This window comes from Nesoenas mayeri (genome assembly GCF_963082525.1).
Source record: "Nesoenas mayeri genome assembly, chromosome: 9".
Taxonomy (NCBI): Eukaryota; Metazoa; Chordata; class Aves; order Columbiformes; family Columbidae; genus Nesoenas; species Nesoenas mayeri.
The window spans coordinates 24,148,856-24,166,038 of NC_137557.1; positions in this window are offsets into that span (position 1 = coordinate 24,148,856).

Sequence of the window (17,183 nt, forward strand, 5' to 3'; positions counted from 1 at the left end):
ATCCTAAATGTGGATATCCATTTAAGAAAAGAAAAATTTTAGCTAAACTCGTTTTCAGTTAAAATGCCTAGGTCTTGGAGATGGTGTGTGAAGAGAATTATAGTATATTATTGAACTTTTACAAGATAAATCCTCCCATTAGTAAATGCTTTTTATCTGCACGTGGACTTTGCAGATCTGGTTTTATTGGAGTATTTGATTTGCTTTAAGTAGTTTTGGTGCTTGAATATTACATCAGTTAGGTGCACAGCCTTGCCAGGCAGCCTGGGGCATCTGCAGCTGGGTCAGTTCAGCCTCAGGGGCTGCCAGGAATGGTAGCACTGGATGGACAAAGGCACCGGACACATTGTGTGCTTGCTGGGCTGGAGCCTCCTTGAAAGAAATGCAGATGGAATTTTGGGGAAAAAAATTAAAACTCTGGGGAAAAAAAAAAAAAGATCTTTGCAAGATGAAGATGCTTAAAAAGTGGAAATATCTTGATTCCTACAGAGCAGACCCCTAATGAACTAAAGCCGAATAAATATTCGCTATACAGAGTAGATCAGTGTTGATCTGATGTGCTCCAGCAACAAGCTGGTTTCCATAGGAGGGCTGTTCCTCCAAGTGCCTGTCATCCAGGTGTGACCAGCACCGAGCCACTGAATCCTGCTCTCACTTCTCTGGGATGACAGATATCTCTCTGGGAGCCGGGGCTCAAATTCAGAATGCCTGAAGAAGCAGCCCCCTCTTCCCTGAGAGACTGCCATCAGTGTGCCCACAATTCACCTCTACTCGAGCTTTCTTGGTGCCATGCGTGTGGATGTTTTACTTCCTCATCTATCCCTGGTTTTAGATCTGTGTTTAGATCTCCGAAGGACTATGTATGCATACAAAATATTGAGTGGTGCCTTACTGTTCAGCAGAAACAGGTTTGAGGAGCAGGGCTTGAGAAGAGGAAGCACTGACTGTGTGTTTCACACAAGTTTAAGATCAGGATTGTTTCAGCTCTTGGAAGAACAGTGTCTAGGGAGGTCGAACATGGCAGGTTTGATACCTGGGAAGATGTCTCCAGGGTCCCAAGGACTGTAGTAACTGATGAGCCCTGAAAAGTCTTTTTTTTTCTTAGCCAGTTGTGAGAGATTTTGCTTGGATTTGGGTTTTTGCTGCTTGCCTTGATGAGTAGTGCTGATTATTCATGATGGAAGAATTTGTGTCTGTGTCAGATGGTTCTGTCGTAGATCATTTGCTATAATGAGATATTTCCTCTCATTCTCAGTCTGCTCTTTTCCCATTGCCTTAATGATATAGAAGCTCAGGATGTAAATTTACAAGCATTAGCGTTCGGTTGAGGATAGGAAGTAACAATGGCTTGTTGTTGATCAAACCAGCCAAAACTTCGAGGGAATACATGAATACTGATTTGGGAGCAGTATCTGATCCAGAGGGTACCCTACAAACAGGCTTACCTCTGAATTCCATGAGAATATTAGTTATGGGCTCTGAGTACCATCCATAACTGGCACTGTTAGAACAAGTAGGGATTGTGTTCCTCTGACTACTGAAATTTTCTTTGCTTTGTAACACAGGAAGATGGAGGAAAAAAGAAAACAAAATCTCCAAGCTATTTAAATATATATTGTTGCTCAGTAACTGCTGCATATTGCTTATTGATGGTCCTTCCAAACTACTACTATTATTAACAAATTGTCTAGTGTATCAAGGACTATTCTAAAATGGAATATCAGTTTCTCAACCTGATAGGCTTGGTGTCATCTAGAATATTTACCTCTGTGTTAGCATGTGGGTTTGTGAAACAGCCCTGCAACACTGACCTTAAAGGCCTGAGCCCTGGAAGCTGCAGAGCTGATGTGGCTGGTGCCTGCACCAATGCTGATGCTGCTGCAGCCACGAGGAGCTGAAGTGTCACCAGAGTGTTCTGTTGTGGTCCATGCTTCACAAAGCAAGAGCAAGCAGCTCGCAGGAACGGTGACAACCTCCTTCCCCAGCTGCAGTGAGAAGAATCGGGTAGTGCTCAGATTTCTGGTGGGACATCCAGCCTGCTTTGTGGTGTGCTTCTCCTTGTGCCTTTTAATGTCACAGGTAATCCCAAGGAAGCTGGTCATCTGTCAACAAGATGCTGTGCCTGTGTACCGTGCAAACACTGCCTCCCCAGGGCGCTCCAGCTGATGATGCCTGCCTGCTCCCTTGTGGGCAAACATCTCTCTGCCAACTGTTGTTTACAGAAAGTTGATCCTCAATAATTTTGGCTTTGTGAGCTACAAAGCATATTTTACACTTTGACTTTTTATGGTACTTGTAAAATACGAATGTCAGTTGTTACAGTGACAGCTGTGGCTGGGAGGTGTGAGATAATAAAGGTTTGTACCAAAGTGTGCTTGTGTGGACTGGAATTCAAATATGCATCCTCGCTATTGGGTAAGGGCACCATCCTGTGGACCGTGGGAGTCTGACTGAGCTCAAGAGGTCAGATTAGATTAGCTATAGGCCGTGGTCATAACATGCTGAGAAACCAGGGGCAGTGAAGATGGACAGATGGATGGACAGATGGATGGATGGGCTGCAGCAGCACCCAGGGACTGCTGGAGAGTGGGTGACTCCTCTGAGAAACTGGTGAACTAACAGCCTTTGGAACTGAATTCAACTTGAGTTTAAGGATAAATTTGAATTTCAAGTGAAACTTGCATCAGGGAGTCCAAGTCTTGGTATCTGTACCCTAGAAAGGAGAACAAACCTGCAGAGGCTCTGCATAACTCTAGGAAGCAGGGAACTAAATAGCCACTTGGGGTAAAAAAGTGTTGCTTTTGCCTGTTGGGAAGATGGAAAGCAGCAACCTTAAAAGAGTGATGTATTTTAGGGTTTTTTAAAAGTATGGCAATGTTTAGAATAGCAGCTGCAGTGACAAGTATGAATTCCCAAGCCTGGGAACGGCTAATTGTGTTTTATTACTCTTTTAATACTTTATTTATGGAACGATCCCACTTTGCATCTCAGTATGCTATGAAGGGAAAAAAAATGCATGAAAAGTGGCCTCAGATTGCTTTGAAGTAGTCTCATTATACCCATGTGTGTGTAAATGGGAGGTGTGTCATGGTTTATCAATGAATGGATCAACATCACATCCTGGTTTTGCTGAAACACTAAAACGAAGCAAGTTATACCTGTAAAGCAAGAAATGGAGAAAAATGAGGAATGGAGAGCAACTAAATCTTCATGCTTCTCAAAGCGCTGCAGCAACATGAATCCTGGTCACAACTGCTCGTGATAGGTAAGTGATGTTACCTATGTACCCAAGTACTTGACTCTGAAGGGAACTTGGTGGACTTGAAGGATGTAGATGATTTTTCCACTGACATTTCTTCATGTTGGCGTCCATTTCATGTTGTAGGGTTGCAGGAGCACTAGTTGTATTGCAGACCTTGTCAGTCCCCCATCCTGTCTCAGTTTAGTGGACAGAATAGAGCTGTAGAAAAGGAAGGAGGATAAGAGAAACAGGAGGAAATTGGTTTACTCAATGTATTCATATGCTGGATAAATACATCCCTCTAAAAAAGTAACTAAAAGAAGGTGAGGAACCATGTAATTTATGGTTGCCTTCCAGACCGTAGCAGCCAGTTCCACGCATAGCAGAAGCTTGGTGAAGCTTGCAGTGCAGAGAGACACAGGGTCCCTTACAGCCTGCTGGGACCTAGCAGTACTTATTGCCTTTCTATGCTCATTTTGGCCAACATCTGCCCTGGGTTCTTGTCCATCTCGGTTAGTAGTAACCATTACAACTGTTAGCCAAATGACACCATCTCTTCATGCAGTTTATATTTAATTAAGTTTCCTGCTGATGTGAACGGAGCCCTATTGCTTTTTGAATGGCTACAGTGAAATTTAATAAAACAAGAGCGAGCCCAGCACATTGGCTGTGAGCTTTTATTGGCTAAGATGAATCAACAGCGGTCTCATCTTTTCCTTCTGCAGTCAACAACCAGTATCCAAGTATTGAGAACAGGTTTGTTGCCTGGAAAACTGGCATTCTCGCTGTTTGTAGAGCTGAGACTGTTCTATAGAGACATAGATCATAGTGTTTTCCTGGGGAAATTGCTGAGCACTAATTCTTAGACAATAATATGGACATATATGTGCTTTAAAATGTATTGGAGTCCACATTAAAACAGAACCTAGGTGTTTGTTGCTAAAATTTGTGCTGTTTCTCTAAATTTGTTTGCTGCATGCATACAAAGTAAAACTTAATTTTGGTGTTTAAGGCAGGCATTTTGTTCACAATTTTCCCCAAATTACTCCTGCCTGGTAGAGACCGATTTGAATAAAGAGTCCAGTTAAAACAGGGCAGGCCGTGTAGCCTGCACCACCACGGCTCATGCGGAAGATGAGCCAGGCTGGGCTGAACTGCGGCGGTTTTATTGCGCAGAGCATCGCTCACCACTGGTAGTTACTGACCCGCGACCTCGGCTCAGCGCTGGAAAAACACGTTTCAGGTGAGGATGTTACTCACCCCCGGGGCTGGACCCGAGGGGCAGCGGGTGGCCGGAGCAGAGCAGCCGGGTGCCGGCCGGGCTCGGGCAGCAGGAGAGGGCTCAGCCCCACCGCGCACACCGCGGACCGCACCCGGCCACCTCGCCACGGCAGCACACGCGTGCTCGGGCCAACCGGTGCGTGTGCTGACACATGGAGGCCGAAGGCTCTACCGCTTGAAAGGCGCCTTTTCTTTTTGTTTTGTAAGTCACGTAGTGATGCTTTTACAGCAGTTTCGATAAAGGCAGGAAACCCTTGGCAGCGCGGGAGGGGCTGCCCCGCGGCTCCGGGTGGGCCCACGGTTGCTGCGGCAGGAGCGGGAGCGGTACCGGAGGGCGAGCGGTGCGCACCGCGGGCCTCGCCTGGGCGCGCCGCCAGGGGGCGCCGCCGCGCCGCGGCCCGTTGCAAGGTCGGGGGAGCGGCGGGGGGGGGGGGGGGGCGCGGTTTGTGCCCCGCTGCGGGGGCCGTGGGGGTGCGGGCAGCGCTGGCCCGTTCCGCGGGCGGCAGGTGACAGCGAGGAGCCGCAGTCGCGGGGTCCCGACTCTCCCGGCCGGGCGCACCACGGGAAGGCGGAAGGTTCGCACGCCCACGCGTGGAACACCCTGCAGCGTGCACCGGAGCCGTGGGGCTCGGAGCCGTGTGAGCATTCCGGACAGTTCCTTGTCGGTGCGCGTCCCGTTTCAGGCGCTCAGGAGGTGGCTGGGAGGCGGGTGCTTTGGCAGGATGGAGCCAGGCTCTTCTCGTTGGCAAACAATGATAGGACAAGGGGTAATGGGATCAAGCTGGAACACAAGAGGTTCCACTTAAATTTGAGAAAAAACTTCTCAGTGAGGGTGACAGACACTGGAACAGGCTGCCCAGGGGGGTTGTGGAGTCTCCTTCTCTGGAGACATTCAAGACCCACCTGGACATGTTCCTGTGCGACTTCATCTGGGCGTTCCTGCTCCAGCAGGGGGATTGGACTAGATGATCTTTTGAGGTCCCTTCCAATCCCAAACATACTGTGATACTACACAAGGCTGAGCCCCCGCGGGAGGATGGAGGCGCTGCCCTCACCTGGCCTTGCAGAGAGCTCTGCGGGCTTTCACCAGCATCTCTTTTTAGGGGTGCGTGCCAGGAAGGTTTTCGGAAGCGCTCACTGCAAAAGGCACCGCGTGAAACCAATATAATCTGTGGCTCCTCAGAATCTGTGAAAATGAAGACATGGAAGTCAGGCTTTTCTCAAGAGCCCAGCTTTGTGGTTTTTTCCAGCATCAGTGAACAAATTTTCCAAATGGTGCTGAATTTTGTTTTTAACCTGGTCACTACAGTAGCAAATCAGGGACAGGAGAGGGTGGGATATTCTTGCACTTCTGTCCCTGGGTGCCAAAATTTAGGCAGGTACTCGCTCATGCTTCCGCAGTGGGACGGAGCGGTGCCCAGACAGGGTTCCCTGACGCGCCACATGCGTGTGGCTGTGGGGTGACCCCCTGTTCTCACTTCCAGAGCAGGAAGCCAAGGCAGGTGGGGTGAGTGGAAGCAACAGTTTTGTCTTGCTGCTCCTGCCTGGGGAGCTGTGGGGCTGATGCTTACTCAAGCTTTGCAGAGTTAAATGCATTTGCTCTTTGCTTCCTGAGTGCTCAGGACTTGGCATTTTTGTGTTCCTGTGCTGAGGAAAGGGCTCCTGCTCAAATGCCTTCATTCCCTCTCACTGTCTCATCTTCTTTCATATTTTTGCCTTCTGGTTCAGGGTTTTGCCTGAAAAATTTTGCTGTAACGCAACTGTTGCTGCTCTAGAAGCTATTTGAAATGTATCATTACTTTTTCATCTTTAGCAAAAGGAGAAAAAGACCCTGTGAAAAAAATATTCAATATTCTCAGATTGGAAACTTGTTTACGTTATAGCAGGGTTTATCCTTTTGAGCCTCTCTCCCAAGCTCTGCTCTGCTGTCCTGTACTTGCCACGTCGCCTCTGTGGGACGCTTTTGCCTTCCTCGCTTGCAACTTTCTGTTCCCGTGCTGTGTGAAGTGAGGGACTCGACTAGTGATTGATCAATACATGTCTTCTTTCTCTTCCCATGAAGTCAGAGGTAACCTCCCTCTCTCATGCTGTCCTTGGGGACAAGCAGAGAGAAGTGATGTGTCTGGTACCTGAGCTGCTGCAAGTCTTGCCGTGCTGATTGAGATGTCACCCTCTGCTGCCGGCTCCATCTCCCTGAGGGAGGTCAGCACTCCCTCGGCAGAGCTGTTGGGACAAGGTGCGTGTCCACGTCTCAGCCTGGCATCGTAGCTCCAGCCTTCATTGAAACCCAGGCTGGCAGCACCGGGCAGAGGTGGAGGAAGAGGCAGGTGTGGGCAGGGATGTTGCTGGCTGCTGCCCCGTGTGTGCTCACCTGAGAGCATCATCCCGGGAGAGCATCGCTGCAGCGCTGCATGCGGGGCTGCCGGCAGGTGGGTTTTCAGGGAACCAGCTTCAGCTTCAGGTAGCTGGCTGCAGGTTTAAGAGAAACTTTGGTCCATCCTCAGGCATTGGGGTGAACAGCCGAAGCATGCTGAGTGTGAGGTTAAGCATTTCTAAATGTTTGCTCATCTTTTAATCTCATGTGTCTTTTGCTTGCAACATCTTGGTTTTTAGAACATAAAATACAGATTTCTAAGGTAAAAAAAAAGAATTGATGTGATTTACATTTAATCATTCTTTTTAAAAAACTAGTGATTCAATTTTACTGCATCTATAAGTCACGTGGAATAAGAAAGGCTTTTATTATAAAACATGGTAGTGTCCCATGCCTTGACTCTCAGCCAGGAGTAGATAGCCTTATCACATATTCTGTCATTACCTTGATCAAACAAAGTTTTGTCAGCTGTGAACCAGAGAAAGAAAAGTCTATAATTTGACCATAAAATTTGCTGAGCTGAAAAGTATTTTCTTAACTGTCATGGGTGGAGGAAATGGGTGTTATTACTGTAGCTCAGTTACCAGTCATGTCGTATGAAATGCCATAGTCCTGGATACTACTTACAAATGAAGATAATCAGTGTTATTTACCCCTCCAGAACAGGAAAAGCATTGTTGGAAATCCTGAAAGATTACATGCCATTAATTTCTGGAGTGAGCCATCTGAACACACTGTATGTGCCCTCTTTCGGGGAATAAGCAGGCGCTATGTAAAAACACAGTGCTGCCAAAGGGCATTTTACCCAAGGAGCGATTGTAAATTAATCCAATTAGATTGGACTTGCGCTGCGAAAAGCTGCAGTTCCCAGGCAGCTTCCACCTCCTGCTGCCCAGAGCGATGCTGGCCCTTCAAACTGCACGGCTTTCTTTGGCCTGTCAGTGTTCATTTTGATGGAAACGTGTATTAGGTTTTTCAGTTTGATATGAAAATAGCGGCTAGTGGCTTGACTGCACTGCGGCTGATGTCTTGGCATAAGGACATCTTTTGTGGGACTCTCTGAAGCGTTGAAGTTTTTCATCTAAGCGTGCTAAAGTGGGGCACAGGGTCAAAGCTGACAATTTTCTCTTGAAACAAGGGGTGTGATACCTTCTTTAAACATGCCTGTTTGCCATACCTGCCTTTTGTGTCCGCCTCCTACACCCTGACAGCAACGGGGAAGCAGCATGAGAGGTTTCTGTTCCCTCCGCTGCTCCTGGAGAGTGGTTTCCCTGCTGGCCAGCCAGCCTGTCACATCAGCCGCTCTCCCAGCGCGGCTGACAGTGCTAATCTGCATTACGTGGGATTAAACAGGCACAGTAATTAACTTGCATAAGCGCTTTAGCAACTTTTGGCCTTTGAACTGCAGCGTGTCCTGTGTGTTGTGGTGCAGGGGCTCTGTCAGGTGGGGACAGCACGGGGGGGAAGTTGAGGAGAAGAAAATGAAGCTGGAATTTTGTCTGCAAACAGTGAGAGGGAACGAGAAAGCACGCACAGCCAAGCCGAAATAACCGTTGTCATTTTCTGAGGAGTCAGGGTATGCTGAGTATATCACAGGTGTGTTGAAAAGGCACTATGGGCACTGGTATCCACAGCTCTCACTGAATCCAAACAACTACAGAAGAAATGGCTCTGTTTCCAGCCCTATGTTCCGTGTTTTTCCCAGGTGAGAAGTGAGGCCGTACCTAGGAATTTACTCCTGCAGTTTTGTTGTGTTTACTCATCAAAAGTAATACCTTAGCTAATTCTTACTGCTATGCTTGGGAGATTCAGTTCACATTTGCTTCCCTAAGCTGAAGGAAAACACAGATTTGTCAATCATTTCTCCCAGCCACTCTCCTTAGGTTCTGGATTCTGCTCAGTGGCCAAGCATCTGTAGCTTTTAAGGCATGCATCCCAAGAATCGCTACAGAAATAAGTCCAAAGCAACGTGTCTTTTTACTGGTGTACGGCAACTCTTAAATATATCTGTTGCAGCTAATTCAGATCTGCTTTGAACCAGACGAACAGCAGGGAAGGCTGAGATGCATTTGTCTGTAGCATTTTCTCTTTCTTTGAAAACACATGGTGCCAGGGGAAAGGTCTTGAAGTCAGCAGGAAAACTTGAGAAGATTTCGCTCCCCCAGCACACAGTGTGTTATCCTGGGTCTTACATGAGAAGCTCGTTTCGGTTTTCCGCGAGGCAGAAGCAAGGAGTCACCAGCAGGTCGGCTGAAATTTGTAGAGGTGGAGGAAAAAGGGCAGATCCCGCCTGCCCCAGAGCTCGTGTGGGGTTCTTGTTTGTTTGGCTTTCAGACTCAGCGTCCTCTCGCAAGCCCCACAGGAACATGTTCTCAAGGCCTTTTTGCCTTTCAGGAGGTGTTGTCTTCAGAGACTGGACATTTCAGAGCAAAGCACTTGAAGTTTTCTCATCACCCAGATAGTCCCAGACCACTCCAGATGTTTTAGGAACTGTTGAGAAAATGGATACTGCTAATGTAAACAGAAGCCATAGGTATGAGGGACTTCAGCGCTATGCCACAAACCCTGTGGGAATGAAGCACTTCAGAGAGTCCTAAATCAGCCTTAAAAACTTGTAGTAACCTTGGGAGAAGTTACTCATGGATAATCAGCTCAGGAGGATTCCACTTATAGGTACTGACAGTGCAACAGCTTCCCTTGTGTGTTTAAAACCAAACTCAAATGGAAATATAGGTAAAGTAGGTCTGCTGGCTTCTCAGTCCTTTCAACCAGGTAAAAGCAGGTCTGATTCAGTGGTCTGAATGTGGTCCAGAAGTCAGGACAGTGGGTCAGCAAACGGGGGAACGGATTCACAAGGGGATGACATTTTGGTAATAAACAAATCAGAGTTCATGAATTGCTGGCCTTGGGATTCGGAATGGGCCTTTGTCCTCTGTGCCTCGGTTTACCTCTTTGGCCACAGATTATTAATCCTCCATAGAACTGCTGAGGTGCAGCTCCATCCCAGCACCCGCTGCCGGGGCTGGGGGCACAACTGTGGCACCGGCTGCTGCCCCAGGACGCCCTTCTAACAACCCCTCTGTGCACGGACTGCTGTAAAAGCTGGAAGAGAATGAGGTATTTTAGTAGCCCGATCCCAGTGAATGCTGAATTTCCTTGTCTCTCAAAATCCATAGTGGAAAAGGTGACCCTCAGTGCAGGGTGAGTAGCTCTACCACGAGTATCTTGAGAAGGAAACCACTCATGGGTGTGCAAAGCACTGATCCTTATCTCAGTCTGGACATGCTGTCAGTGGGGGTAAAACTAGTAAGTGCTGTTGTCACCAGCTTGGGTCTTCTTTTTTAAGCATTGAAGTTTACCTTCATATGAGAGACAGTTCCTAGATTCCTCCTTTAGACAATAATTTTTGTTTTAAAAGCTAGTATTAAACTCCATAATTTATCTTTTCCATGAGAGATGGGAAATGAAATGAACATGTTATTTATAGTGAACCATTAGTAAAAAACGAAGTATGTAAGAAAATGATCCACATTTGAATGAGCAAAACCAAAAGTATGAATATAAAAGCAGAAAATGACTTTGAAGTTCAGCTAATTGTTTTACTAATTGGAATCCTAAACCCCATGTCTTGTTTCTACAAGAATCTCTTTGGCTGATTTCGTATGGTGATAGCCTGGCACTCTAAACCTTTGGGAAAAAGGTTACTGATATGAGTACCTGTCTGGAAATCCCCAGTTTTAAAAATTGGTTTTACACTATTTCTCTACAGTCCTTCATTGTGACAGCTGGATATTAATGTTGACTTGCTTAATATTTATCTGGCAATATTATCAATTTTGCTAATATTATATGTGATGTATCCTTTTCAGTATTGGAAAGATATTCTAATATTGCTTGACTATATTGCTAGGTTTGCTGTGTAGAATTTCACAGCGCAAGATAGTAAGAGCTGGAGAAAATAGAGAAGAGCATGAAATTGGCTCTCTCCATGTACAATTTCTAATCACATGCCATTGCACTTTTTGCACAGTTGCATGGAAAAAAAACCCCTGATTCAGCTTCCAATGAAGGTTTGTATTGCAGGGCCTTTGTGACCCCTTCTGATACAAATGCAACCTCTTTGCTTAAGGCAAAGTGGTATTTGCAAAAGTGCATAATTTCAGCTGTGTGCTGAGATGTAAGATGTTCCTCAAAGGCGAGGCTGTTGGGTAGGATGTTCTCAGCTTCACTCGCAATTCCTGTTCAGCTTGACGCAGCTCCTGACCCCATCTACGCACAGGAGGGCTGCTCAGCCCCCCAGCCTGGCCTATCTGTGGAGGCATCTCAACTGCCCTGGCCATGGTGGTGTTCCCCAGAGTCACCTGCTGCCCACAGCCGGTGGGTGGAACCAGGCGCTGGCAGCAGCGGGCAGTGGTCTCCATGGGCTGCAGAGACCGGATGGCTTTGTTTAATCGGTAAGAAGGCAAACCCAGCTGCCATCAGGGATGCAGCTGGACAGATGTGTTTTTAATCACTTACATTAAAAACAAACAAACAAACAAACATACAAACCAACAAAAAGGAAAAGAGAAGGCATTGGAGTGTAATGCACAGCCGTCCCCCGTCATGGTTCCTGGGCTCCGCCACGACCACCTGCCGGCTGCTCCGCTCCTGCCCTGGCTGCACACGGGGTTTGATCCCTTCTCCATTTTCAGCTCTTGCCTCAATTGCTCGTGAAAACTGCACTCGTGGCTACTGTCCAGAGTTGTAACCCGGTTACCAGAGCTTATTAAAAAAACACCAGCCGACCTTCTGAATCATTTAATCTTTGCTCTGATCACAAACCGTACAGAGGTAAATTTTTAATGTACCAGGACTGATGTTTGATGTAATGCCAGTGCTGATCTGGTTTTTCATTCTTATTTTCAACAGAACAATAGCTTTCGGTTGTGTTCACTGGCAATATGTTTTAACTTACCAGCTATTGAAATAAGTGGTATTGTTAGAGCAGGCTGAGCTTAGGTAAAACATGATTTTTCTATAGCACAGTTAGCTAGATCTCCTATTTTAATAATTTACAAACATTTGAAATAAAAATAATTAGAACACAGTGTTCTGTTCTGTTCAGGTCCTGTTGAAGTTTGCAAAGGACTCTGCAGCCACCCCTAAACTTTGGTTAGGGGCTTGCAGCAAAGGAGTTACCATGTATGTGAATAAAAAATTAATGACTAAATGAGCAGTTCCACATCCATGTACATCTATACATGTGTGTATGTAAGAAAATGATAGAACTTTCTGTAGCTAATTTCCATTCCTAACAGCTCTTAAAATTTTTGAATGGTGGCTTTTCTTTTCATGAGCTTTCTTAGTCCTCACAAACAGCACTTGAAACCAACTCGCTGGTATATAATGCAATTTGAGGGTTGCCATTGCTCTGCTGTATCCCAGGTCAAATTGCATAATACTGAAGGGAAGGGGGTTTATGCTTTAAATGTGAATTAGTTCTATCAGCACTCTCAACATCAAGCCTGGGTTTGTTCCTTCTTGGATGAAGTGGGAACCTGGATTCTCAAAAGTGTTTTGCTTAGCACAGCAATATTGATAAAACGAAGTGAAATCTTTCAAAAAATATATAAACACAAAATTCACCTGGATTTCTGTTCTGGTCACATTCTTAAAAATTTCCTGATTCATCATCATTTTCAAACAAATCTTGCCAACTAGAGAAATGGGCACAAAGAATTAGAGAGGAGTCTGGATGGGAATTTTCTGGTTTTAAGTTTGAAGAGTGCAAATCTGGAGCCCAACTTCACAGCCAAAGCGCACCTGTAGTTGAGTGCAGTGACCCAACGCCGTGTTTTCAGCTGCTTTCAGATCATTCCCCTCCAATAAAAGCAAATGAAGGAGAACTGAACAAATCAATTCAGCGAGGCTGAACCACAGCCTTGATTACAGGTAGTGTGAGGTAATGGCAGTGGGAGGCTGTGACGGCAGGTCCCTAGTATCCCGCTGCTGAGCTGGTCCTCCTGCCTCTCCCCCAGGGAGGAAGCTTTTTGTTTAGTTCCTAAACTGACTCATTTCAGAGATCTGTCTGAGCAGACGGACGTGCCTGGAGCGAGCTGGGGGAGCCGCGGAGTTACTCGGGGTGAGGAGCGGGCTCCAGCGGGTGAGCAGCGCTTGGCTCACTGTGGGATGCTCCATGGAGCTGCAGCCTCTGACATAGGCTGGTGAAGCTGCAAGGAAGCTGAGGAGCGATATCATGGATGTCAACAAGACCTGAGTGTCAGCCCTGGATCTGCACCTGCCTGAGCTCCCCAGGTATTTGGATATAGAGTGAAATCTTCACCCAACCGGTGTTAATGGAAATGCTCTGACTTGTGGGAGGAGGGGGCTTTCCTACACTGCTTTGATCCAGTGATGGCAAAAGGAGGGCCTGGCTGTGCACTTTGGAGCTGCCCGTCACCAGCCGGTGGTGTCAGCAATGCGAATACCTGCTGGGGTCCCTGTTCTGGTGCTTGCTGTTCACCACAGCAAGAGATTTGCCAAAGTGGGCCTGGCAAAAATGAAGTTGTTGGAGATTAGGTTGTTAGCAAATGCAATATGTCTTTTTGTTTTGGGATGTAAATATTTTTATTTAATGGTAAATAATAATGTATAGGTGACCTAGTGATGGATATAAAACCCCCCTACAGAATAGCTTAATAGGAAAAAACACAGATGTGTTAAGAGCGTTTTGGTTTTATTTTTGTTTTCCCTATTACAAGCCTCTTTGTGTTTCTAAGACCTTGTCTGCCATGGGCTTTTAGCCTCTGCTTGGATCGTAGCAGTGTGCCTGATGTGAACCGCTGGTGTAGATACGCTGCCGCTAAATACATGACAGCTGGAGCAGCAAATACCCATTGAAAATGCAGGGTATGGACAGTGAGGAGGGAAATGAGCACGTGAGGGACAGCCTGTGAAGTGTGAAGAGTCCAGTGATAGTTTTTGTTGGGGTGTTTATTTTTGCTCATGGGATCAGCTGGAGAGAATGCGAATAGCTGCCACCAGAAAGCCAGGTGGTACCAGGGGTGGCACAAGAAATGGTGCGGAGCCACTACCCTCCTGTGGGCACAAATGTCCGTAATTAGCACACAGTTGTGTTTGCAGCGAGGCTGTGGTGCCTCTATGGCTGGTCTCCAGAAATGCAAACAGATGCATAGGGCACGTCACCCTCCCAGGTATTTGCTCACATACCTATGGCCAAGCTGTGAATTCCTCAATCCAGCATGAGCCAACACCCACCCAAGCCAAGAGGAGGCTGGCTCGGGCAGGAGAGATGTCGTTTTGCTTTTTAAGTTATCAAGTGTTGCACCTAATTGAACCTGCTGCAGGGAGAAGGGCCGATCTTAAGCTGATAATTCCTCATTTAGATGTGACTTAAAATAACTGGCTTTGGGGAGCAGCTCCACTGATGCCAGTGAGAAGCATCCTCTTGCCAACACCAGCTGCAGGTCCCAGAGTTATCCCTGAGGATGATACCATAGGGCCGCTATCACGTCTTTTCTGTCACCCATTGAAGGAGTGAATGAAACCCAACAGCAAGAGCTGCTCTGAGCCACCAGGAGCTGAAGAACTGGACTCGGTTTCTAACTCCTTGTCGCAGCACCAGTGGTCAACCACCAGTCAGCCGAGCTAAGGGGCAGGGAATGCGGCCACTGAGACATCGTCATTAAACCTGTCAGGAAGAGGGGTATTACCATAATTGGTGCTGATGAGATGGGATACAGGCACATGAGCTTCCCCCTTTTTTTAAGATATATCCACTTTTCTGTCGATAGCCACTTGTTTGTCAGTTCAGAACATGCAAAACTAGTTCTTACTGTTATATTTTGAAACTTTGAAATTTTAGCTCATGATGAAAAAATAAAAGCCTGTAGGGGGAGGTGTCACTAAAAGCAAGTGATGAATCCTGGCACTATTGTGCTTCGGATGGTGCAAACACATCTCCATGCACTGAAGAGCCAGTAATCTGTGTGTATCCTTGTTACTCACCATCATGTGTCTAACCATGTTTTTAGTTACTTGGCAGCAGAAGTATGCATGTTGTTTTTCAAGTATGGGAAGGTCTTTTCCTTGTGGCTGGAGTCTCCTGTGCTGATTTGCCAGCCTCTAAACTTTTATCTTAGTTTGTTGCAACTGCTGTAAGATCAAGGGCCATGTTGCATGTACCACAACAAGTGATGAAGATGAAGAAAAAAGGCAAAGGTGATGAAGAGCAGGGGCTACAGCAGCTGAGTCAGAGCTCGTGAGTTGTGTCCTGGGAACAGCTTGCTCCAGATAAAGTTGTTCATGAGGGCTACAGTTCTTGCAGGGAGGGAGAAATCAGAATTTTCAGAGACACCAAAATTTAGATCAAAAGGAGAATTACCTGTGTGTTGGCCTCTTCTTCCTTGGCACCAGTTTTGTTGTGCTCTTTTAAAAGAGCTGTTGTTGAAATATAACACCTTCTTGAAATGCCAGTGGCAGCTCTCCTGCCTGCACTTCCAGCTGTGCACAGCTGGGCTGCTCCACAGCTGACACTTCAAACATGATGTCTTTGGGACTTGTGGTAGCCAATTCCCATGGTGTCATAGCATGTATGTATTTCCTAAATCAAGGACTGGGTTCTGTAGGCAATAAGTGTCTCTCAAAAGCCACATCGTGAGCCTTATTTTTTTTATAAATATCTTTACTTGCACCACAGAAAATCTAAAAGAAAAGTTAGTAGTAAATCTAAGATTGTACCCTTTGCATTTGGGATTCAGAGCCTGTCAAGATTTCAGGCTTTGTTTATACAAGCACTGATGTCTTGTTTGCTGGGGTTTTTTTAGATGAAGACTAGTTTTTCTTTTGTACTTCTGTCTGGTAACTGTAATGTAGGAAAACCAGTGATTCCTCCAAGGCTGACAGTGAGGGCTCAGCGTGCTCTGGAGCAGGGCTTTCCAGCAAGCTGGGAGATCATTCGGTGCCTTAGAATTAAGAGCATGGCTATTTAGTATTCCTCCAGGCAAAAGATACTACTAAGTGTAATATCAAACTATTAAATAAGGGTGATGGGGTGTAATCTGATCCAAATGGGATGATTCTTTGTATATTTGCAGAACAGCACTAATTAACTTCTAAAACCAAGCTGCAAGCTGGATTTTTTTTTCTCACTTAAATAACCGTTCTTTTCATGGCATAATGACTATGATGTTGATTGATTGTTACCTGCAGTGCTGTGTACTGAGGAGGAGATGAATGGAGTAATAAAAAAGTATAAAGGGCTTCATGAAGTAGCGTTGCCAATTGTTAAAGATAGAAATTAAGGTGGATCAGTTAAGCATCTTTTTTTCCAGGAGTTTTGTTCTTTGAGATAGTCAGAGGAAACTTAATACTGCTATAAAATCTGTTATCCTTTGCACAAGGAAAATAAGGACATAATAAGGAGGGCTTAAAGATTTTTAAAATAACTTTCTTAATAAATATTAGTTCTCAATGGTTTGTATCATGCTTTGCCTTGGCCAGAACAAAGCAAATGACAATTTATGACAGTTCTTCTGGCTGATCATGTCCTCAAGCCATCTAGACTTCACACATTGATTAGATATTCCACAATTTGAGTAACAACATTCATTATTCACTGTTACATTTACATCACTGTTAATTACAGTATCATCAGAGTGGTCTGGATGTCCATTACAGACTTAAAGTCTTGGAAAAAACAGTGCTCTAATTTATTGTAAGGATACTGTACACTGAACTAGCCCTGCAGTTCGCAGACACTTCTAACACATCACCACACTATGAAACTAATTGCTCTTATTACTTTAACATAAGAAATGAAATAGAACTTTAAGTGTATAACGACTTAATATTTATCAGGTCCAAGATTTTGCATCTATGGATATTTTCAAGAAATCAACAAGGCTTTATTTAGGCCTCCAGAAAACATCCTTCTGTTGTGCTTGTTTACATAAGAAGCAATTATTGCTGATACCTTGCTATAAGCAAAAATAATACTGTTGTCTGTGTTAACATCCTATTCTGGAAGAACAGGGAGCTGACTCAGTCCGTGCAGCCGAGCTCTCAGTCGTGTCTCCCAGGAGCAAACAGGTTATGTGAGAACATGACCTTGGTGAGCTGTGCTAATGACCATGATTTAAAATTCCAGGCTTTTGTCTCAACTAGAGAAATAGGTGAGACAAAATGCCTTCAAAAACAAACTAAATAACACTAAGCAAAGTGCAAATACAATTTAAACATTTTACAGTGAGTAACTAGGTGATCACTCACTAAACTATGTCCAGT